General features: G+C 41.3%; 1 protein-coding gene across 7 annotated transcripts in view; it reads right to left on the minus strand.

The window, feature by feature from the left end:
- USF3 (upstream transcription factor family member 3) overlaps positions 1-24,126 on the minus strand; it is a 73,317-nt gene that overhangs the window by 48,721 nt on the left and 470 nt on the right. The window lies entirely within an intron of this gene.

Genomic DNA, 24,126 nt, shown 5'->3' on the forward strand with positions numbered 1-24,126 from the left:
ACATCATTGGGGGCTGATAAAAACATACGGTACATCAATACAATGGAACACATGTAATTGCTAAAAACGATAATGAAGTAGAACTTTGTAAACTACAGGGAAGAATACAGAAGATAACTAAGTAAGGGAAGAATGAAGAATGCATCCTAATGGGTGGGGGTTTCTTTTGGGGATGATGAAAACATTCTAAAATTAGATTATGCTGGTGGTAGCACAATTCTGGAAACATAATAACCATTGAATTGTACACTTCAAACAGGTGAACTTTATGGTAGGTGGATTATATCTCTATCAAGTTGTTAATAAAAAAAAAAAAAAGAAAGGGACTTGCGGCCAACATGGCATCATAGACAGAAGCACCACGCCATCCCTCCACGGAAAGACCCGAAAAAATAAGGAAAAGAGAGACAAACATCAGTCCTGGAACACGAAGTGTCAAATGAAGAGATAAAGAACTCAGCCAAGCACTAAATGGAATAAGAAACTGACAGAGACAGTGAGGAGAGAGACGAGCGGAGGTCCCCTATCAGCTAACACAGCACAGATTCACCATCGTGGACTCCTGTTGGAGACAGGCACACAGAGAGCACAGGAAAGCAGCTTCACTGAGCTCCCAGAAGCAGACAGAGCACCCAGTAAGTAATCAGCTGTACATGTTTCCTCACTCCCTTCTCTCCCCGCTGCTCTATCTCTGTGCTTCATGGCTGGCAGCGGTGGCTCAGCCAGTTGGGAAGTACAGCATCCGTGCCACTGGGATTCGCCCCACCCACAACAGAGATCCGCGAACAGGGAGTATGGGAAAGCAACTTCACAAAGTTCCTAGCAGGAGACAGGGCACCCAATAACCAGTGATATATGCTTTCCTAACGCCCACCCTTCTTCTGCCCCTCGCCTTCGGCCCCCTCTGCTTCCCACTGGCCAAAGTGTCTTGGCCCAAAACTGCTTCAGCCACTTGGATTCACCCTGCCCACACTGAGTGCCATCTGTCTGTTGCTGGCGTTGCTTTTTTGCATTTCTTTTGGTTTCTTCCATGCCTCCCATCACCTCCCCCTTCTTTCTCTCTAGCACCTGGCTCCCTATACCACCTATGCTTCCTCCTGAAGGGCTGTGAAACAACGCTCGACTAGGAAACCACTCTCCCAGCCCACAACACTACACTGGTGGGACCCCCAAGGCTTTTTTTTTTACTTTGTTCTGTTTTGTTTTATGTTTATTTTCTTGTTCTTTTTGCAGCTTGGGAGCCCCTTCTGCAAAAAAATGAAACAGGAAACATACCTCACACCATATACAAAAACTAAGTCTAAATGGATCAAAGACCTAAATATAAAGCCAAAAACTATGAAGTTGATAGAAGAAAATATAGGATTAATGCTGGAGACCCTAAGACATGGCTTTAACAGGATACAAACCATAACCAACGACACAGAAACTCCAAAAGATATGCAAGATGACTGGGATCTTCTAAATATTACACACTCAAGCTCATCAAACCTTCACCGAAATTGTAAAAACAGAACCTACAGACTGGTGGAAAAAAACTGCCTATTAGAAATCAGACAAAGGTTTAATCTCTAAAACGTACAAGAAAACCCAACACCTCTGCACTGCTGGTGGAAATACAAAATGATACAACCATTGTGGAAAACGATATGGCACTTCCTTGTTGTTTTTAGGTACTGTCGAGTCGATTTCGACTCATAGCAACAATATGTACAACAGAACGAAACACTGCCTGGTCCTGAGCCATCCTTACAATCGTTGCAATGCTTGAGCTCATTGGTGCAGCCACTGTGTCAATCCACCTCGTTGGGGGTCTTCCTCTTTTCCGCTGACCCTGTACTCTGCCAAGCATGATGGCCTTCTCCAGGGACTGATCCCTCCTGAAAACATGTCAAAAGTATATAAGACGCAGTCTCGCCATCCTTGCTTCTAAGGAACATTCTGGTTGTACTTCTTCTGAGACAGATTTGTTCATTCTTTTGGCAGTCCGTGGTATATGCAAGATTCTTCGCCAACACCACAATTCAAAGGCGTCAATTCTTCTTCGGTCTTCCTTATTCACTGTCCAGCTTTCACATGCATATGATGCGACTGAAAATACCATGGCTTGGGTCAGGCACACCTTAGTCTTCAGGGTGACATCTTTGCTCTTCAACACTTTAAAGCGGTCCTTTGCAGCAGATTTACCCAATGCAATACGTCTCTTGATTTCTTGACTGCTGCTTCCGTGGCTGTTGATTGTGGATCCAAGTAAAATGAAATCCTTGACAACTTCAATCTTTTCTCCGTTTATCATGATGTGGCTCATTGGTCCAGTTGTGAGGATTTTTGTTTTCTTTATGTTGAGATGCAATCCATTCTGAAGGCTGTGGTCTTTGATCTTCATTAGTGCTTCAAGTCCTCTTCACTTTCAGCAAGGTTGTGTCATCTGCATAACGCAGGTTGTTAATGAGTCTTCCTCCAATCCTGATGCCCCATTCTTCTTTACATAGTCCAGCTTCTCGGATTATTTGTTCAGCATACAGATTGAATAGGTATGGTGAAGGAATACAACCCTGACACACACCTCTTCTGACTTTAAACCTATCAGCATACCCTTGTTCTGTGCGAACAACTGCCTCTTGATCTATGTAAAGGTTCCTTGTGAGCACAATTAAGTGTTCTGGAATTCCCATTCTTTGCAAATGTTATCCATAATTTGTGATGATCCACACAGTTGAATGCCTTTGCATACTCAATAAAACACAGGTAAACATCCTTCTGGTATTCTCTGCTTTCAGCCAGGATCCATCTGACATCAGCAATGATATCCCTGGTTCCACGTCCTCTTCTGAAACCGGCCTGAATTTCTGGCAGTTCCCTGTCGATATACTGCTGCAACCATTTTTGAATGATCTTCAGCAAAGTTTTGCTTGTGTGTGATATTAATGATATTGTTCTGTAATTTGCACACTCGATTGGATCGCCTTTCTTGGGAATAGGACAAATATGGATCTCTTACAGTCAGTTGGCCAGAAAGCTGTTTTCCATATTTCTTGGCATAGACGAGTGAGAACCTCCAGCGCTGCATCTGTTTGTTGAAACATCTCAAGTGATATTCCATCAATTCCTGGAGGCTTGTTTTCACCAATGCCTTCAGAGCAGCTTGGACTTCTTCCTTCAGTACCATTGGTTTCTGATCATATGCCACCTCTTGAAATGGCTGAACATTGACTAATTCTTTTTGGTATAATGACTCCGTATACTTCTTCCATCTTATTTGATGCTTCCTGTGTCATTTAATATTTTCCCCAATTGTCTGTCAGTTTGTCATACTGTGGGGGCTTGTGTGTTGCTGTGATGCTGGAAGCTATACCACTATACCACCGGTATTCAGACACCAGCACGGTCACCCATGGAGGACAGGTTTCAGCTGAGCTTCCAGACTAAGACAGACTAGGAAGAAGGACCCGGCAGTCTACTTCTGAAAAGCATTAGCCAGTGAAAACCTTACAAATAGCAGTGGAAAACTGTCTGATATAGTGCTGGAATATGAGCTCCCCAGGTTGGAAGACACTCAAAAGATGACTGAGGAAGAGCTGCCTCCTCAAAGTAGAGTCGACCTTAATGATGTGGATGGAGTAAAGCTTTCAGGACCTTCATTTGCTGATGTGGCATGACTCAAAATGAGAAGAAACTGCTGCAACATCCATTAATAATCAGAACCTGGAATGTACAAACCATGAATCTAGGAAAATTGGAAATTGTAAAAAATGAAATGGAACGCATAAACATTGATATCCTAGGCATTAGTGAGCTGAAATGGACTGGTATTGGCCATTCTGAATCAGACAATCACATAGTCTACTATGCTGGGAATGACAACTTGAAGAGGAATGGTGTTGCATTCACCGTCAAAAAGAACATTTCAAGATGTATCCTGAAGTATAATGCTGTCAATGATGGGATGATATCCATATGCCTACAAGGAAGACCAGTTAACATGACTATGATTCAAATTTATACACCAACCACTAGGGCTAAAGGTGAAGAAATAGAAGATTTTTATCAGCTGCTGCAGTCTGAAACTGATCGAACATGCAATGAAGATGCATTGATAATTACTGGCGATTGGAATGCCAAAGTTGGAAACGAAGAAGGATCAGTAGTTGGAAAATATGGTCTTAGTGATAGAAACAATGCCAGAGACTGAATGACAGAGTTTTGCAAGACCAACGACTTCTTCACTGCAAATACCTTCTTTCACCAACATAAACAGCGACTATACACGTGGACCTCGCCAGATGGAACACACAGAAATCAAAGTGACTACATCTGTGGAAAGAGAAGATGGAAAAGCTCGATATCATCAGTCAGAACAAGGCCAGAGGCTGATTTTGGAACAGACCATCAACTGCTCATATGCAAGTTCAATCTGAAACTGAAGAAAATCAGAGCAAGTCCACAAGAACCAAAATATGACCTTGAGTATATCCCACCTGAATTTAGAGACCATCTGAAGAATAGATTTGACGCATTGAACACTAGTGACCAAAGACGGGACAAGTTGTGGAATGACATCGAGGACATCAGACATGAAGAAAGCAAGAGGTCATTGAAAAGATAGGAAAGAAAAAAAAGACCAAGATGGACATCAGAAGAGACTCTGAAACTTGCTCTCCAACGTCAAGCAGCTAAAGCAAAAGAAGAATTGATGAAGTAAAAGAACTGAAGATTTCAAAGGGCATCTCAAGAAGACAAAATAAAGTATTATAATGACATGTGCAAAGAGCTGGAGATGGAAAACCAAAAGGGAAGAACACGCTCAGCATTTCTCAAGCTGAAAGAACTAAGCAAAAATTCAAACCTAGAGCTGCAATAGTGAAGGATTCTATGGCACTTCCTTAGAAAGCTACAAATAGAAATACCATATGATCGAGCAATCCCACTCCTAGGAATACATCCTAGAGAAATAAGAGTCGTCACACAAATAGACATATGCACACCAATGTTCACCGCAGCACTCCTCAAAAGAGCAAAACAATAGAAACAACCTAGATGCCCATCAACAGAAGAATGGATAATCAAACTGTGGTACATACACACAATGGAGTATTACACAACGATAAAGAACAATGATGAATTTGTGAAGCATCTCATAACATGGATGAATCTGGAGGGCATTATGCTGAGTGAAATAGGTCAATCACAAAAGGACAAATATTGTATGAGATCATTACTCTAAAAACTTATGAGAAGGTTTATACACAAAAAGAAACAATCTTCGATGGTTATGAGGGATGGGAGGGATGAGGATGGAAAAACACTAAATAAACGGTAACTTTGGTGAGGGGTAAGACAAGTACACAATACTGGGGAAGCAAACACAACTTGTATAAGGCAAAGTCATGGAAGCTCCATAGACACCTCCAAACTCCCCGAGGGACCAAACTGCTGGGCTGAGGGCTGTGGGGACCATTGTGTCAGGGAACAATTAGCTCAACTGGCATAACATAGGTTATAAAGAAAATGTTCTACGTTCTACTTTGGTGAGTAGCACCTGGGGTCTTAAAAGCCTGTGAGCGACCATCTAGGAATTCCAGTGGTCTCACCCCTTTTGGATCAAGGAAGAAAGAAGAAAACTAAAGATACAAGGGAAAGATTAGTCCGAAGGACTAATGGACCACATCTACCACTGCCTCTACCAGACTCAGTCCAGTACAACTAGATATTGCTTGGCTACTACCCCCTGACTGCTCTGACAGGGATCACAATAGAGTCCTGGTCAGAGCTGCAGAAAAATGTGGAATAAAATTCTGAGTCACAAAATAGGACCAGATTTACTGGCCTGGCAGAGACTAGAGAAACCCCAAGCGTATGGCTCCTGGATACCCTTTTAGCTCAGTAATGAAGTCACTCCCTTGGTTCACCCTTCAGTCAAAGATTGGACAGGCCCATAAAACAAAATGAGACTAAAGGAGCATACCAGTCCAGGGGCAGGGACTAAGGGGCAGGAAGGAACAGGAAAGCTGGTAACAGGGAATGCAAAGTTAAAAAGGGAGAGTGTTGACATGTCGTGGGGTTGTTAACCAATGTCATAGAACAATGTGTGTACTAACTGCTTAATGAGAGACTGGTTTGTTCTGTAAACCTTCATCTAAAGTACAACAAAAAAATTTTTTTAAATAAAAAGGAACTTTTTGAGAAAAAGTCTTTTTGGGTAATGTGAAATTCTCTATTCATTTGTGTTTCTCATCAGTTTATAAACAAGTAGCCCCCAATTTATGATGTGTTAAAGTTACGACCGTCCTTTTTTTTATTTTTGTACATCTTATCATTGGTAATATGCCCTACATACAATGTTGTAGCATGTAATTTGCTGATGTTATTCTCAGATGTTCGCTTACGGATGTTCAATTTTATAATTTACTGTTCAAAACACTGCTGTACAAATTTTGTTTTCTAAACTAAATCAGCAGCTTTAGTTGTTTGAAAACACGGACCCAAACTCTGATTGCTTTGCTAACGTCAATACACAAATTCACGCAGCAGTGAGATGTTACTGCAAAATACATGAAAAAAAAAAAAAAGAAAAGGACCATAGAGACAACTCTCATTAATTTTCTGACTAGAAATGCCATCCCCATTCCCAGAGATAATCCAGACGACCCAGAACCTTCCACAAGTGGAGTTATTACCACAACAGACAAAATGCCAAAGTTACCCAACTCTTCTTCACTGTCAGAGTAAATCTTTACGATCTGTGTATTTTTTGATGAAGATCAAAGACTACAACCTTCAGTATGGATTATATCTCAACATAAAGAAAACAAAAATCCTCACAACTGGCAAGGGAGAATGAGGAAAACCAAAGACACAAGGGAAAGATTATTCCATAGGCCAAATGGACCACAACTACCACTGCCTCCACCAGACTGGGTCCTGCACAACTAGATGGTGCCCTGCTACCACCACCAACTGTTCTGACAGGGATCTCAATAGAGGGTCTCGGACAGAGCTGGAGAGAAACACAGAACAAAATTCTAACTCACAAAAAAAGACTAGGCTTACTGGTCTGACAGAGACTGGAGAAACCCCAAGAGCATGGCCCCCGGTCATCCTTTTAACTCAGTAGTGAAGTCCCTCCTGAGGTTCATCCTTCAGCCAAAGATTAGACAGGCCAATAAAACAAAATGAGACTAAACAGGCACACTAGCCCAGAGGCAAGGACAAGAAGGCAGGAGGGACAGAAAACCAGGCAATGGGGAATCCAAGGTCTAGAAGGGGACAGTGTTGACATGTCGTGCGGTTAGCAACCAATGTCACAAAACAATGCTATTAATTAATGAGAAACTAATTTGTTCTTTAAACCTTCATCTAAAGTACAATAAAGGAAAAAAAATTCTCACAACTGGACCAATATGCAACATTACGGTAAATGGAGAAAATACTGAAGTTGTCAAGCATTTCATTTTACCTGGATCCATAATCAACATCTATGGACGCAACAGTCAAGACATCAAATGACATATTGCATTGGGCAAATCTGCTGCAAAACACCTCTTTGAAGTGTTGAAGAGCAAAGATGACACTTTGAGGACTAAGGTGCGCCTGTCCCAAACCACGGTATTTTCAACCTTATATGCATCCAAAAGCTGGACAATGAATAAAGACCAAAGAATAATTGATACCTTTGAATTATGATGTTGGTGAAGGATACTGAGTCTACCCATGGACTGCCAGTTGGTGAAGGATACTGAGTCTACCCATGGACTGCCAGTTGGCGAAGGATACTGAGTCTACCCATGGACTGCCAGTTGGTGAAGGATACCGAGTCTACCCATGGACTGCCAGAAGAAAGCAAGGCTTGCCTTGGAAGAAGTACAGCCAGAATGTTCCTTGGATGTGAAGATGTTAAGACTTCGTCTCACCTACTTTGGACATGTTATCAGGAAGGGACCAATCCCTGGTGAATGACATCATGCTTGGTCAGGTAGAGGGTCAGTGAAACAGAGGACGACGCTCAACAAGATGGATTGACACAGTGGCTGCCACAATGGGCTCAAACATAGCAGCAATTGTGGATGATGACGCAGGACTGGGCAGTGTTTCATTGTATGTGGGGTCGCTATGCTCGATGGCACATATCAACAACAACGCATGTATGTATTAAAATATATCTCTGAGTTTACATGTAATGTTTCCAAAACCCAAAGACAAATAAAGATCAGATTTATAAAGATGCTGATAATCATTCAACTCACCTCAGAACTGACTTACATGGAGTCGTTGAAACAGGGCCTTGTCGTAAATCGGGGACTACCTGTATCTGCTTTCTTTCAACACATAATTTCAAAATTCTATTTAGTTACCAATCCTCCCCAATTTCCCTAATATGGGGAAAATGTGAAATCGCCAGAAATAAGCACGGGCATTTACTTAGAAGAAAACTAGGTCTAACTGCTCAGTGGAAAATCATGTTGTCTTCCCATCAAGAAGCAAATTAGTGGTATAAAAAAAAAAAAAAAAGTATAGGTTAATTTAAATTGCATCTTCATATGCTACAAAGATATAAACTTAATTCTCACAAAATTTTGAAGAATTAAATTTCCTTAATTAAAAATATTTTATAGCACGTTGCTTAAACATTACATTTTTATGGATCTCCTGGATTTGTTTCTACGCACATCTGCATTTTTTTTTTTACAAAAGTTGAATCATAAGCAACTTTGTGGTCTGTTTTTTACTTAATGTAAGCATTTCTACATGTTATTAAATATTCAGAATCATGATTACAGGCATTTATGTTTAATACCATAGGTATATACCAAAAAAAAAAACCAAACCCATTGCCGTCGAGTCAATTCTGGCTCATAGCTACCCTATGGGACAGAGCAGAACTACCCCATTAGGTTTCCAAGGAGTGGTTGGTGGATGGTGGATTTGAACTGTCAACCTTGTGGTTAGCAGCCTGAGCTCTTACTTCTATTCTTTTTAAATGTCTTATGCATCTTTACTATTTTCTTTGCTCTCTGAATTTTGCTATATGAGGTACTATTTGCATTTATCTTCTTCAGCACTTTAATAATCCCCTACCTGGAATGTCCCACTACCTGGTCTATTTGGTCCAACTCATTAATCTGGAAATCCTGGGGCATATCTGTATGATAGCGCAGGTGTGTTCTCAGGTGCCATCAAGTCAGTTCCAACTCATAGCAACCCTAGGTACAACAGAAAGACACTGTCCAGTCCTGCGCGCTCCTCACAATTGTTGTTTTGCTTGAGCCCGCTGCTGCAGCCACTGTGTCAATCCACGTTGTTGAGGGTCTTCTTTTTCGCTGGCCCTCAACGAATCATGTCCTTCTCCAGGGACTGATCCTTTCTGATAACATATGCAAAGTATGGGAGACATAGTCTTGCCATCCTTGCTTCTAAGGAGCATTCTGGTTGTACTTCTTCCAAGACAGGTTTGTTCATTCTTTTGGCAGTCCATGGTATATTCAATATTCTTCACCTACACTGTAATTCAAGGGCGTCAATTCTTCTTTGGCCTTCCTTATTCATCGTCCAGCTTTCGCATGCATATAAGGCGACTGAAAATATCATGACTCGCGTCAGGTACATGAGTACATGAGTACCCACTTACATAGTGAGTCTTCAAGGTGACACGACAGCACCGCATAACACTTAATACAGGTACTTTTCACGCCCAGAAGAAAACTTCCTCCTTGTTGGTGATTTCAGTAGCTGCTCTACTTCTTGTCTTGGTAGGACCCTGAGGACCTGTTTATGAGTGTGCTGTTACCCCCTTTTGTGTGTAATTGCTATCGTAAGCTCTAATTTCCTTTATCGGTAACTAAATCTTACATCCTTTAACAGTGTTTGTGGGCTGCTTTCCGTCCATCACGTCACCCCGTGTTTGGCACCTGAGCAGTCAGTGATTGGCTATCAGTCACAGAGGTTCGTGATGCCAACCTGAGATACTGTGAGGTACACAAGAGGATGCAATAATGGAGGCCTACACTAGAGCTTTCCCTGTGAAGCTGAGCCACGGTATATCTCGAGAAAAAGAAATAAGCCAAAGGCATAATATGCAGGATACAGTTTTAAATCTTTATTTTCAAACTACACAAGTAACCTGCTTGTATAAAAACATATTCTCAAAGAATACAGACATGCATAAAGTTAAACGGAAAAGTTTCTTAACTCTACAGTCCACGCTTCAGGGCTAACACATCATTTTTTAAGGCCTTTTCTTGTTTCTTGCACTTGCTCACACAAACTACAAACATTTCTGGAACAAGTTATATCATAACTAAATTCAAAGAGTACTCCGTGTTTCAAAGCTTTTTTTTTCAAAACTCAACTCCAAAAACAATACTTGCTTCTTTGTAAAAAATTTAAACAGCACAAACATGTATGAAATATAATGTGAATATCTTTACGTCTTCCAGTTTATGCCCCTCCACTTTTAACAGTCTGGTAGCATCAATCCCAGACATGTCCCCATATATACATAAGTGGGTACTCATGTACATACTGGTCCTGAAATAACAGGACACATAAAATGCAAAGAGTAACAAACACCATTCTCTGCTACTTCAATCTCTTCTGTAGGTGGATCTTGCTCCTTGGACAAAATTTGGGGCAGACCCCAGGACGTTCCCGGTCACAATTACATAAAAAAAATCCTCTAGTAATTTTTAATCACAAACTATCCACCGGAAACATCTCAGTCAGCTCCTTTGATATGGGTAATGGCTCTCCCCACCCAGTCTCTTACCTCCTCCCTCATCTCATTTCTGCTTCTGACCCTAAACTGCCGGCCCCTTTCTGCTAAGGCAACCTTGCCCCTGTCAGGAAGGCTTGTGGCTGGGTGCCCAGACCAGCTCACTTCTGCCTGGCCCACATCTGGTCCACAGATACCTCTTTGATGGCGCACGCCTAGAAATTTACCCTACAGGTACATTCACACAGATGCTCAAAGGCATTTAGTCAAGGATATTTATTGCCACATTGGTTTCCAGTAGCAAAAGACCAGAAACACCCTAAAGGCTCATCAAAAGGAGACTGACTAAGTAAGTCATGGTATTATATTACACCATCTGAAATTGCCCGTTTTCAACATTTTCTGCCTCTAGAAACAGCAATGATGGCTCCATCTAATATTTCTACCCATACAACGTACTGATATGTACTGATAACAACTAAATATATATAATCTCATTTTAAAAGTAAGTTGCAAACTCTTGCATAATACTTATCCTTTGGGATGTGGAGAATATACATATATATGTTTACAAATACACCAAATATCTCTGGAAGAATTGCCTTTGAGGAGGGGAAATGGGGGATGGGGTACAAGGGAGACCTTCCTATACTCCTTACATAGAATTTAAAAATTTTTTGCCACATCCATGCATTTTCTATTCCAAATATGAATTAATTTTTCAGTCTTCCTAATAAATAAACTTCAGGCTATAACATTTCCTCAGGGTACAACTTTGGCCACCAGTCATAAATTTTGATATATAATATTTCCATAGCAATTAATTTCTAAACAGTGTGTGAAAAAAAAAAAAACAGGATGTAGCTTCCGTTAAATTTTATATAGTTGTAAAGATACCAAAAAAAGCAAAAAAAGTAAACATTACCCCTAACCACATCTTTTCTTTTTGAGGATGAAAAATGAAGTCTCCACTACCATATATCCAATTCCACCCTTCCCCAACTGTGAATCAATCTGGCATCAATTTTGCTGATCTTTCTACAGGGTTATATATGTGTACATTATCACATACACATAAATTTTTTACAAAAGTGAAATTATATATTCCACTCTGAAGCATGTTTTGTTTTGACTTATGAAAATCATTATGGACATCCTTCCAGATAAGTACATACCAATTTAGTTATGGATGAGCCATAATTTATTCAACTGTTCTCTCCACTGATGAATATTTCCCTTATTCCTCCCCCTCCATTTTTTTGCTATTAAAAAAATGCTGGAGAAATGATGCAATGAACCATCTTTTAAATTGTTGTCAATCCAAAAGACATCTTGTTCTTATTTAACTTGCGTGTCCTTGAAGACTAGTGAGACTGAATACCCTTTCACATGTTATAAGCCATTTATATTTTCTCTTCTCTGACTTGCTTATTTTCAGTACCTTGTCATCTCCTTCCTTGTAATTTGTTTGTATATTCTCTTCAACCTGAGTAAACAAAAAGCTTTCCAGAGCTTTCCCCTTTTGTTAATATTTTTTGTTAACTTTTCTCTTGCATTATGATTGGCAATAAATAATATCTAAATTTTAGAATTTGAGATTTTCTCTGTAGCCTTTCTACATATTTCTGTTAAGTTTTTAAAATATTTGAAGAGTATGTATTACTCACTCCTTAGGTACAAAATTACACTAAATATTAAATAAAGCTAAATGTTTGTTGTCTAGAACTAAACTTTGTTTGATAACAATATTACTAAGCATTTTCTTTCCATCAACATCTGCTCCGTGAGTGTTTGCGTTTTTTTTGTTTGTTTGTTTACCTCTCTGTATTTTTTTGTTTGTGTCAACACAAATATGGAGTTTTTCTACACAGTCTGAGAGATTTTTACTTTAAACAATGGCAATTTATTCCAAACCAAACAAAACCCAGTGCCACTGGGTTAATTCCAACTCATAGCGACCATATAGTCATATTTATTATAACTATTATTACATTTGATCATATTCTATTCCCTCTTTTCCCCTTGTCTAATAATTTTGTTTGTTTCTCTTTATTATCCTTAATATCATTTCACTTTGTCTATTCTATTTGTAGGAATCCTTTAAATTTTTAAGAAACCTACTCTAGTGGATACCTATTGAACATTTTCCCCATCCCACTTCATCAAATTCCCCAATTTAAGCTTAGGTATGTAGAATGGGGCATCAGGATTGGAAGAAGACTTATTAACAATCTGTGTTATGCAGATGACACAACCTTACTTGCTGAAAGTGAAGAGGACTTGAAGCACTTACTAATGAAAAACGAAGATCACAGCCTTCAGTATGGATTACACCTCAACATAAAGAAAACAAAAATCCTCACAACTGGACCAATAAGCAACATCATGATAAATGGAGAAAAGACTGAAGTTGTCAAGGATTTCATTTTAATTGAATCAACAATTAACACCCATGGAAGCAGCAGTCAAGAAATCAAACGACGCATTGCATTCGGCAAATCAATTGTAAAAGATTGCTTTAAAGTATTAAAAAGCAAAGATGTCACCTTGAAGACTAAGGTAGCCCTGACCCAAGGCACGGTATTTTCAATTGTCTCCTATGTGTGCAAAAGCTGGAGGATGAATAAGGCAGGCCAAAGAAGAACTGATGCCTCTGAATTGTGGTACTAGCGAAGAATACTGAATATACCATGGATTGCTAATTTAGAAAATAATACTGCAATTATTATTCCCTGTCCTTGAGCAAAGGGAATGTGACCCAGCTGAAGCTGGGTAAACAAGGACTCACAAGGACACATCAACTGGGCCCTGAGAAAAAGACAATAGATGGGACAATCTTAGAAATTATCTTTCAGGCAAGAAGAATATCTTTTAGGGAACTTTTCATATAAAGTCAATCAAACATAACACAAGACTTTGCACTCTTATCTTTTTCTATTGACATTTAGTAAACAGAAATTTGTTGGAGCAATGAAGACCCTTCTCACCGTCAGTTACTGAAACCTATACCAATGATTGTTAAGACAATTCAAAACGTTAAGATCACAGTTTCTAGCCAATCTGTGAAAAGATGAACCTTTCAACGAATCTACCCATTTTTGTGATAATATATACTGACGATTCTGTAACTTTCCTCGGATTCGGGCAGACATTAGCTCTGGCAGCCTGCTTGTCTGCTTCCCACTTCTGTCTTTTTAAATATATGCCGAATAAAGCTTTCTTTTTGCTTTACTATGTGATTTTTTTTTTCCCCTACGACACTGCCAAAAGAAGGAACAAATCTGTCTTGAAAGAAGTACAGCCAGAATGCTCCTTAGAAGCAAGGAAGGGGAGGCTTTGTCTCAAGTATTCTGGACTTGTTATCAGGAGGGACTAGTCCCTGGAGAAGGACTTCATTCTTGGTAGAGGGTCTTTGAAAAAGCGGAAGACCCTCAAGGATGGATTGATACAGGGGCTGCAACAATGGGCTCAGGCATAACAAAAGACTGTGATCCTGAGGATAGCACAGGACGGGGCAGTGTTTCCTTCTGTTGTACACAGGGTTGCTATGAATCAGAACTGACTTGATGGCACCTAACATGTTCCCCGCCTCCCACAAGCCCTAATGCTTCAGCAGCAGATGCTGGCAGGTCTTGGCAAATGAGTTTTTTTAAATTTTTTCTGGCCTTAGTGATTGGGCTCAGGTTGGTCAATTGATAGCCAGGATTCCTATCTACAGCACGCACATTCAGGGCCAGGAGGAGAACGATCTTCACGCAGACTAAAGCTGTGGCTCTTAGTGGTGGGTGCACATTAAAATCATCTAGGCTTTTTCCTTTTTGTATTTTTCAAAGGTGATTTCTACATAGCAGTAATTATTTGCATGGTGTTAACAGGAAATCTGAGGAAAAATGATAGTGAAGTTATGTCCTTTAGTATGCTTTGAATTGTTTAATATAAGCATACTTTATTTTTATAATGAAAAAAATCTAGTTTAAGTAACTATTTTTTGTTTGTTTGGTTGGTTTTGTTTTTCTGTTTGCTTTCACCCTACAAAGTTTTTAATTGTTTCTAAGTGTGTGAGACAAAGAACTAGGTTTGGCCTTTTGTCTCGGGTTCCTGAAAATAACTTTTGGAATTTGCAGCAATCAAAGCGCCTTTGTTTTCCAAGATAGCCAGGCTAATTTAAACATGTGCAAATGTCGTAAACATGTGCAAATGTCGTGGAAGTCCCAAAGATGTACCTAGCAAATAAGTTCAGGAAGAGAGGGGCGCAATACTATGGATCAGATGGATCAGGCATACTCACTGATTAGATCAATCACACATAGGCAGTGAGGCACCAGTCACGCATAAGTACTCAGGTCCCAGTGACTATTTTACAGGAGTCTGGATGAGTCGGAATCACTGGATGGCAAAGGGCTTTTTTTTTTTTTTTGGTTTGGACTTTTCCTTTGAGCTTCCTGACTGATGATGCTTGTGGAAGGGCTGCAGTATCTCGGTGCAGGAAGCTCCCTGCTGAAAACTCCTCCCAGACCTCACCTGTGCGTTTCTTTGTGTATATCCTCAAAAGAAAAACATTGCCGTCTAGTTGATTCCAACTCATAGTGACCCTATAGGACAGAGTAGAACTGCCCCATAGGGTGTCCAAGGGGTGGCGAGTGGATTCAAACTGCCAGCCTTTTGGTTAGCCACCTGAGCTCTTAACCACTGTGCCACCAGGGCTCCTAATACACAAATAGAATAGCTTTTATATAGTATGTTAATAATAACCGACATAAGGCCGATTCCCGAAATGTGAAGGTAATGCACACCCCAATTTCTCACTTCTCAATCATTTCTGAGTACTCACAAGTTAGAAGGACTCTTTCCTTCTAATCAACTGCCAAATAGGCAGATGCCAGGCCCTGCTGGCTAGAATGACTAGAATGACTCACAGAACTCATGGAAAGGGCTATATTCACTATAATCTTTTTAATACGACCTATTTTAAGAAGTAATTGCGTTACCTTCACATTTTGGGAACAGGCCTTATGTTATTATTAACATATATAAAAGGCATTCTATTTTTATATTAAGGATGGCTTTCAACTCTGATCTCTCTCCAAATCTCCGGTAAGGCATAGCTTTCTTCAGAATATTTTGTTTCAAAACCATTTACCAAGTTTGTTTGGAACATGTTAAACTGTGTTGCCTCTTGAGAGACCTACTTCCCATTTTGTCAATGACACCAAACCATTAACCTGACTCTAACCCCAAAAATACTATTCTTCTCCTCACCAAATCCTACCAACTCATTTCACCGTGTCTTCGCGTTCACTGCCACAATCTTAGTCTAGGCCCTGTTTTACAAATGTCTAGCTCTTATTAGGAGCCCCCGGGTGCTGCAAAGGTTAATGCAGTTCCCTACTTACTGAGAGGCTGGCAGTTCAAGTCCACCCAGCGGTGCTTTGGAAGAAAGACCTGGTGATCTCCTGAAGTACCAGTCACTGAAAACCCTATACGTGGGCTCACCATGAGTTGGTATCTACTTGATGGTAACCAACATCATCAGCTCTTAATGCTCTTTTTTGGTCCCAGCCTTTTCTCTCTCTCCTTCAGTGGATTTTATACTTCACCGTCTCGTTAATCGTTCCAATTCACCACAGTCTGTCATGTCACTGTCCTGCTCCACAATCTGTAGTGCTATTTCCCACCTTCTATGTATCAAATACCAAACTCTGGGTCCTAGCTTTCATGGCTCTACCTCACACTAACTTCTTCACTTGCCAGTCTTCACCTATCCACTCCCACCTGCACAACACGTAGGCGCGCAGGGTTATCTAGCCAATCATGTCATCTCTTTTCTGCAGTCCAGACAGCTTCTTCCTTATGCTTCTTATCAACTAATTCATTCTTCCCTAAATCCATACTTTTCCACTGAAATGGCCTGTCCTACAGTAATCAAACATAAAATAAAATACAGTAACTTACTGATGGCTCAGAGACAACAGTCCATATCAAATCACATAAAGAGGCTGACCATGACAGCTTCAGCAAGCTCCCAAAAACAAAGAATGAAGAAATTTTCCAGATGAAGAGTTTCCTGGAATTATCAGAGTGAGAACACAAAAGATTAATATACATAACTCTTCAGGAGATCAGGCAAAACACAGAACAAGCCCAGGAGCGCACAGACAAAGCAACAGAGAAACTTAAGAAGAATAGAGAAGAGCATAACAACAAATTTAACAGGCTGCAAGAATCCGCAAACAGACAGCAAACAGAAACCCAGAAGACTAACAATAAATTTCAGAATTGGACAACTCAATACAAAGTCATAGGAGCAGAATTGAGGCAATGGAAGTCAGAATTAGTGAGGCTGAACATAAACCATTTGACACCAACATATTCGAGGAAAAATTAGATAGAAGAATTTAAAAAAATGAACAAACCCTAAGAATTATGTGGGACTCTACCAAGAGGAATAACCTATGAGTGATTAGAGTCCCACAACGGGGGGATAAAAGAAAATACAAAGAGAACTGTTGGAGACTCCACGGCAGAAAACTTCCCTGATATCGTGAAATATGAGAAGATATCGATCCAAGATGCTCATTGAACCCCACACAAGGTAGATCCCAGAAGAAAGTCATCAAGATATATTATAATCAAACTTGCCAAAACCAAAGATAAAGAGAGAATTTTAAGAGCAGCTAGGGATAAATGAAAAGTCACCTACAAAGGAGAATCAACAAGAATAACCACAGACTACTCAGTAGAAACCCTTCAGGAAAGAAGGCAGTGGGATGACATATAAAGCCTTGAAGGAAAAAAATTACCAGCCAAGAATTATATATCCAGCAAAACTGTCTCTCAAATATGATGGCGAAATTAGGGCATTTCCAGATAAACCAAAGTTTAGGAAATTTGTAATACCCAAACCAAAATTACAAGAAATACTAAAGGGAGTCCTCTGGTTAGAAAGTCAGCAAGATCAGATAACAACCCAAGACTAGAACACAGGACAGAACAATCAGGTATCAACCCAGATAGAAAAATCACAAAAATAAATCAAAGCTGAAATGGCCAGTCCACTTTGCCTTGCTTATCCAAATCCTCTCCAGCCTTTAAAGCCCATTCAAAGTCCTTCCTCCACCAAAAACAAACAGCTAATACTTCTTAAAAAAAAAAAAATTCTAGCTAATATTAAATGCTCTGCCTATCCTTTGGACTCTATCACTCCCACTTCTTAGCAACCTTGTTATGTAATGTCTCTTTTCTCTGCTATATTTTTAAATTTCTCCTTCCCTACTACTGTTTTACTACTAAAACATATCCTTATTCAGATTTTTTCCATTTAAAAGGAAAATATAATTTTTTTCTGACCTTGCAACTTTCTTTTGGTGGCAAAGTGGTTAAGAGTTCGGCAGCTAACCAAAAGGTCGGCAGTTCAAATCCACCAGATGCTCCTTGGAAACCCTATGGGGCAATTCTACTCTGCCGTATAGGGTTGCTATGAGTTGGAACCAATTCAACAGTAACGGGTTTGGGTTATTTTTTTATTTTTTATTCCCCCTGCCCCATCACCACCAGACATTAACCATCAGGCTTTGTGAATGAGTAGTTTACTCTCATTGTTCCCTTTTCCTCACTTTTCATTCATTCCTAACCCACTGTTAAAAACTGGCTTTTATTCCTAAAACACCCCAAACCAAGCTCACCAAAATACCTCTACGCTGCCAAATCCAGTAAATATTGTAGCGGCTATCTGTTCCTTTGGTGTTCTGGCAACAGTACCCTCCTTTTCCTTTGGGGAGCATCTCTGTCCCATTCCTGAGATCTGATGGGACTATTAGTCATGGCCTCACCTGCTGTGGTGAAATAAGTTCCTTTATGTGGCCTTTTGCCTTGGTTCTTAAAAAAAAAAAAAAAAACTATGAGACTTTTCTCCCAAACCCTGAGGAGTTACCTTTGCCCTAGCTTTCTATCCCAGAGGGTTTGTTATTTTGCACAGGTTGATTGACATTTCCAGGGTAAGCTGTAAACAACTTATTTGACACTTTTTGTCTGGTCCTGGGCTGCCCCATCCTGTACTTGGTATGCAACTTGCTGGGACTCGTCAATATACTATGCAAATGAAGTGACTATAACCTACTATGCAAATGAAGTATCTGTGGCCTACTAACAGAGGATTGGTCAGCTTGTGACACTGGTGGGAGGGCCATGCCTTGATATTGATGAGGAGTTTGTATATACACAGCTCCACACAGGTTTTTCAGATAGGAAGCAGACAGAAACGAAAGGTAGAAAGAAGAGAGAAGAAGCAAGGGGGAGGCAAGGAACCTCCTAAAAGACCTGTAACAGCAGTCAAAGGATGTAACACTGAAGAGAGCAACAGGCCAGGAAGGGGCCCAGTAGCAGAGCTGGTGGTAACAGACGGCAGGACCAAAAGGAAGCCTGCACGGCCTGCACGGCCGAGATGAGCTGAGAGAGCTGTCTTGCACTGAAGAAGGGAGACTTTGCGTACATGTTTCCTGATCCTGATTTGAAGTTGTAGCTTGTTGATCCTGATCCCAAGTTTATCCTGTTACTTCTGCGTGGCCATTGCAACAGATTATCGAACCCAGAAGAGAAGTAGGGAGTGCCGTGGGAGGTACGGCTGGTGCCAAGAATTGGTAAAAAGCTTGGAGGGTGGAGGTGTGTTTGATCTCCACCTCACAGGAATCAGCTCTGGGCTGATCTTTATTTGCATTATTCCCCCCTAAAATTACAAATTCTGACGTTACTAGTCCCACCATTTCACACCTCTGGCTGTAGCTACAGGCCTGACCAAGAAGACTCACAGGCACAAGGAGGAAAGCTAGGTGGGTCTGAATTAGACCTAGGTGATTCTGGGAGCTGCTCTGTTTCCTGGCCTTCTGAGGCTTTACTATTCTATTTTCCTTCACTTCTGTGAGTTTACCCTATATCTATCCATGAATCCCTGTTTCCTGTTTAAGTGAGCCAATGTCAGTTTCTGTGGCTTATAACCAAAGAGAAATTGTTCCCATGAGTGAAGTAAAAAGAGGTAAAAGAGGTACCTCTCATGATCATACCACGAATTTCTTCTCATTGTCTCCTTCGCTGTGGCTTCTGCTGTTTAAGTAATTATAGTAGCTAAGGTGAGAATAAGAGCCCAGGTGGCACAAGTTTGGGATCAGCTGCTAACCTAAAGGCTGGCGGTTTGAACCCACCCACCAGCAGCTCCATGGAAGAAAACTCCTGGCAATCTACTTCCATAATGATTACAGCCCAGAAAATCCTCTGGAGCAGTTCTACTCTGTCACATATTGGGTGGCCTTGAGTTGGAGGAAACTCAATGGCAGCCAACAACAACAAGGTGAGAATGCTTTCACCAGAGGACCCGCTAATGGTTTCATTAATTGGGAGGTGAGGCTACTGGGTTTCCTCATGCTGCCAGGCAACAGACAAAACTTACAAAGAGTCTAGATGAAAACTCGGGGCATCCTGGGACATCTCTTTGTATGACAGCTAGCAGTAAAGTTACCACTAGACTACTGCTACCCAACAGAGGCAAGATCAGCAAAGGCCCAGACCTCTCACGAATCAAAGTTTGCAACCACACCTGTCACACTCTAAAGTCCACGCTCTTAACATACTACTTACTTTCTATGGATAGCAATCTACTGAAAGCTCCTTAGTATGAGGGAATGCCCTCTCTCATTTCCACGCCTTCACACCTGTTACTTTGTCTAGAATGCCTATCACAGCTTCAGCTGGGAGCATGTAAGTAACTAAACTCTTTGAAACTTTCTCTGAGCCCTAGAGGTTAGACAAGATACCCTTCTTCTTAGTCCCAAACATTCTTACCTAATATCCTACAGTGTCTTAACACGAAATATACTCTATGTACTTGCCCAGTTTTCCCACTAGTTTGTAAGCTTCTAAATGGTACAGACTGTATCATTCATATTTATACCCTCAACAATCAGTAGTTAGTAGATGCCTGAGAGAATGAGTATCTGCTCTTTCCTAATTTTTCACAGCATTAACCGTTGGATTTGGGATACTTATGTTTAATTTAGCGCCTAATAAATACTGTGTTGAGTCCCTTAATTATTTGATATGGGTGTCCCCATCCTCCCAATAAGTCTATAAACGTCTCCAGAGCTGGGTTCACATCGCTTACTACTTCTGAATTCTCTTTAGCACCTAACAGTGTTGGGCACATGGTAAAAATTCAATAAATACTTGATGAACTGAATTAAAAACAGACTATTTGCACGTTAATAGGAGCAACTTATCGTGCCTTACTGATCTAATTAAAAGATTTGGCCTCCTGAAGCAGAGCAATTGTGCCCATATGGAAAAGTTAATGAGAAAAAGAAAAATTATCCAATTGGACAGTTAACAGCTTTTCTCTTAGTAAGAGTTCCACAAATATTTTATGGGTAACAAGAATCAATCTTTAGAGCTCAGAGTAAAAGACTCAGGTATATATCTGCCCATGCACACGGGAAGGAAGCTGACAACATGCTTTAACGGGGGCTGCTGATACCACCATTATTTGGATCCCACTAATTCTTAACAAATTCATAACAGAAGTACAGGACATAAGGATATTTAATAGCAAAGTTAGCTAATGCCAAATCAGCCTATGCTAAAGATATTATGTGGTTATCTTTATTTGTTCATTCAACAAACATCTATTAAGTGCCTACTAATGACAAATGCTATCACAATATGCTCACTGTGGTAGTTTAGTGGTAGATAGAATTCTTGCCTTCCATCCTGGAGACCCAGGTTCAATTCCCAGCCAATGCACTCCTGAGCCGCCACGACCCCAGTTTGTCAGTGGAAGCCTGCATGTTCCTATTATGCTGAGTGGTTTCAGCAAAGCTTCCAGGTTAAGACGGACTATGAATAACAGCTGACAATCTGCTTCTGAAAATCAGCCAATGAAAGCCCTACGGTTCATAAGTGACTGGGGCTGAAGTGACTCGGGATGAATCTACAGCAGGTACAGCAACAACGACAAATGCTGTGTTAGGTCCTGGGAACACAAAGATGAAGAGAACACAGTTCCTGTGTAGGTCCGGCTCTAGCTCTGCCACGCTCCAACCGTATTTAAGGAAACAACGTAAACGGTACCTGCTGGAGCTGCCTAACAGAGAGGACCTGGGGTTCACGGTTTGGTGGAGAAGGCAGACAGACACGCAGTTGTGGCAATACGGTAAGTGTTAACACAGAAGTAAGTACAAGACGTTATGGGACCACATGAGAAGAAATAACCAGCCTCCTGAAGAGATCAGGAAAAGATACGGAAGAAACTGATATTCATAACATGAAGTCAATGCTATTTAAGCACTGGAATCAAGCCTGACATTACACTTGCAGGCAGAAATCTCAAAGGAACCAAAGCAAACCAATCTAACTCAAAGCAACCTACTGTAGAGAGGCCAAAAACAAAATGCTCCTCAACATCTGTCAGGTCTGGGAATGAAACACACGCACAAAATAAGTCACGCTGCTGCATCAGAGAAGTGTAAAGTGTGACTTCCAAATAACATGTGGCACAAAAGTTCAAAGGAAGCCGATCACTAAGAACTAGTGTAAGCTGTCAGGAAAACCCCTTCACAAAAGTGGAATTAGAACTCTTGTTGGTGGTGGAGGGATTCGTCCATATCCTGACAAAGGACAGTATCCAGGACAGAAGCAAAGATGTGAACCGCACACCTGTGGGACCCTGAAGAGGCCCCAAGGTTCATGCTGGGAAGCAGTGAAGGAAAGCTGGAGCCATGAGTTAAGGCGTGGTTTAGATGAACCTGGAAGCTTGGACACTGTTCTAGACTCACAGTTCTTAACCCTGGCTGCTCAACAGAGCCAGGTAGAAACCTTTAAAAAAAAAAAAAAAAAAGCCAAGCCTAGCCCCCAGTCAAAAGTAAGAAAACCTCTAGGGGAAGTGGTCTGAGAATTAAAATTCAAAAGCTCACAAAGTGGGTCTAAGGTACCATCCAGACTGAGAACAGCTAGCTCACCTACAGAAGTTTATCTTCTAATCTGTCCCTTGTTGACAATGCTAAACTCCGAGAACAGGAGAGAACCCATCAACTTCTCATACATGACTAGTTCATGACCTGTACAGTCTGCAACTTTATCTGCGTGATGCCCTACAGACAACTAACCTAGAAAAGTAATGAATTCAATCGTAGGCTGCCCCTAATCTGAATGAAATGCTTTTTATATTAGGGGATGATCCAGGCTGCATACATGTCCAGACCCTACAAAACTTCTCTTTTAAATGTAGAGGGAATCTAATATCCCTGTTAAAAAGAAAAAAAAAAAGTCACATTGCTTGAATTAGAACAAAATGTGAATATTGGCTCCAGTCATTCCTGAAGTACCCGGAGCCATTAAACTCTTCCTGGTTTCCGAAATGCAATGATTACAAAGTATCTTCCTCATTTTGTAACAAATTGTTTCAGAGCATTTCAGGGGTAAGGGGAAGCCACACATGTATGGTTACAGAGACTTTGTATCTCTGCATGAAGTTAAACAAGTGTCCCGTGTAGGTAGGAAAAAGTCACCACGGTGACTGGAGGCTACAACAGCCTGTCGATCCTTCCAGAAGAAAAAAAATTTTTTTTTTAAGAAAAACTTATCAGTATGCTTCGGGGTTCCCGTTACTCACCAGAAGGGTTTACTGAAGGAATCTGAACTTGGTCTATCTAGCAAGCACCTGTCCTTCTTACCTGCGAGCTTCAGGTGGCCAGAACTGTCTGGCTCTGTTTGACGCTGGGTCATTCTATGTCCTTAAGGGTAAAAACGTTACGGGAACAGAAACCGGCTGCCTGGAGCTGGAATCCTGCATATGGGTTTCCGCAGCCTCTCATTTCCAGAAACAGTGAATAAGCGCCAAGACCCGATCCCACTGCACCCCTGGGCGTTAGGGGACGGAGCACGGGGTAACTTCCCAGTGGAAGTGTTAAACGTGAGTTAGAGTCGAGAAACCCTAAATCTTCGGAAATCTGGAACTAAATCCCAAGAGCCTGACATTCACCTGGACTGCCACTTTCCAAAACGGCAGAGAAGGGTCCCAGAAAGGACGCGCCCCCGAGCCCCGGACACGGATGTCAGGGGGAGCCCCCGAACCCCGGACGTCAGGGGAGCCCCCGAGCCCCGGACGTCAGGGGGAGCCCCCGAACCCCGGTCGCGGACGTCAGGGGAGCCCCCGAACCCCGGACGTCAGGGGAGTCCCCGAACCCCGGACGTCAGGGGAGCCCCCGAGCCCCGGACGTCAGGGGGAGCCCCCGAACCCCGACACGGACGTCAGGGGAGCCCCCGAGCCCCGGACGCGGACGTCAGGGGAGCCCCCGAACCCCGGACGCGGACGTCAGGGGAGCCCCCGAACCCCGGACGCGGACGTCAGGGGAGCCCCCGAGCCCCGGACGCGGACG

This window comes from Loxodonta africana, chromosome 1, assembly GCF_030014295.1.
Source record: "Loxodonta africana isolate mLoxAfr1 chromosome 1, mLoxAfr1.hap2, whole genome shotgun sequence".
Lineage (NCBI taxonomy): Eukaryota > Metazoa > Chordata > Mammalia > Proboscidea > Elephantidae > Loxodonta > Loxodonta africana.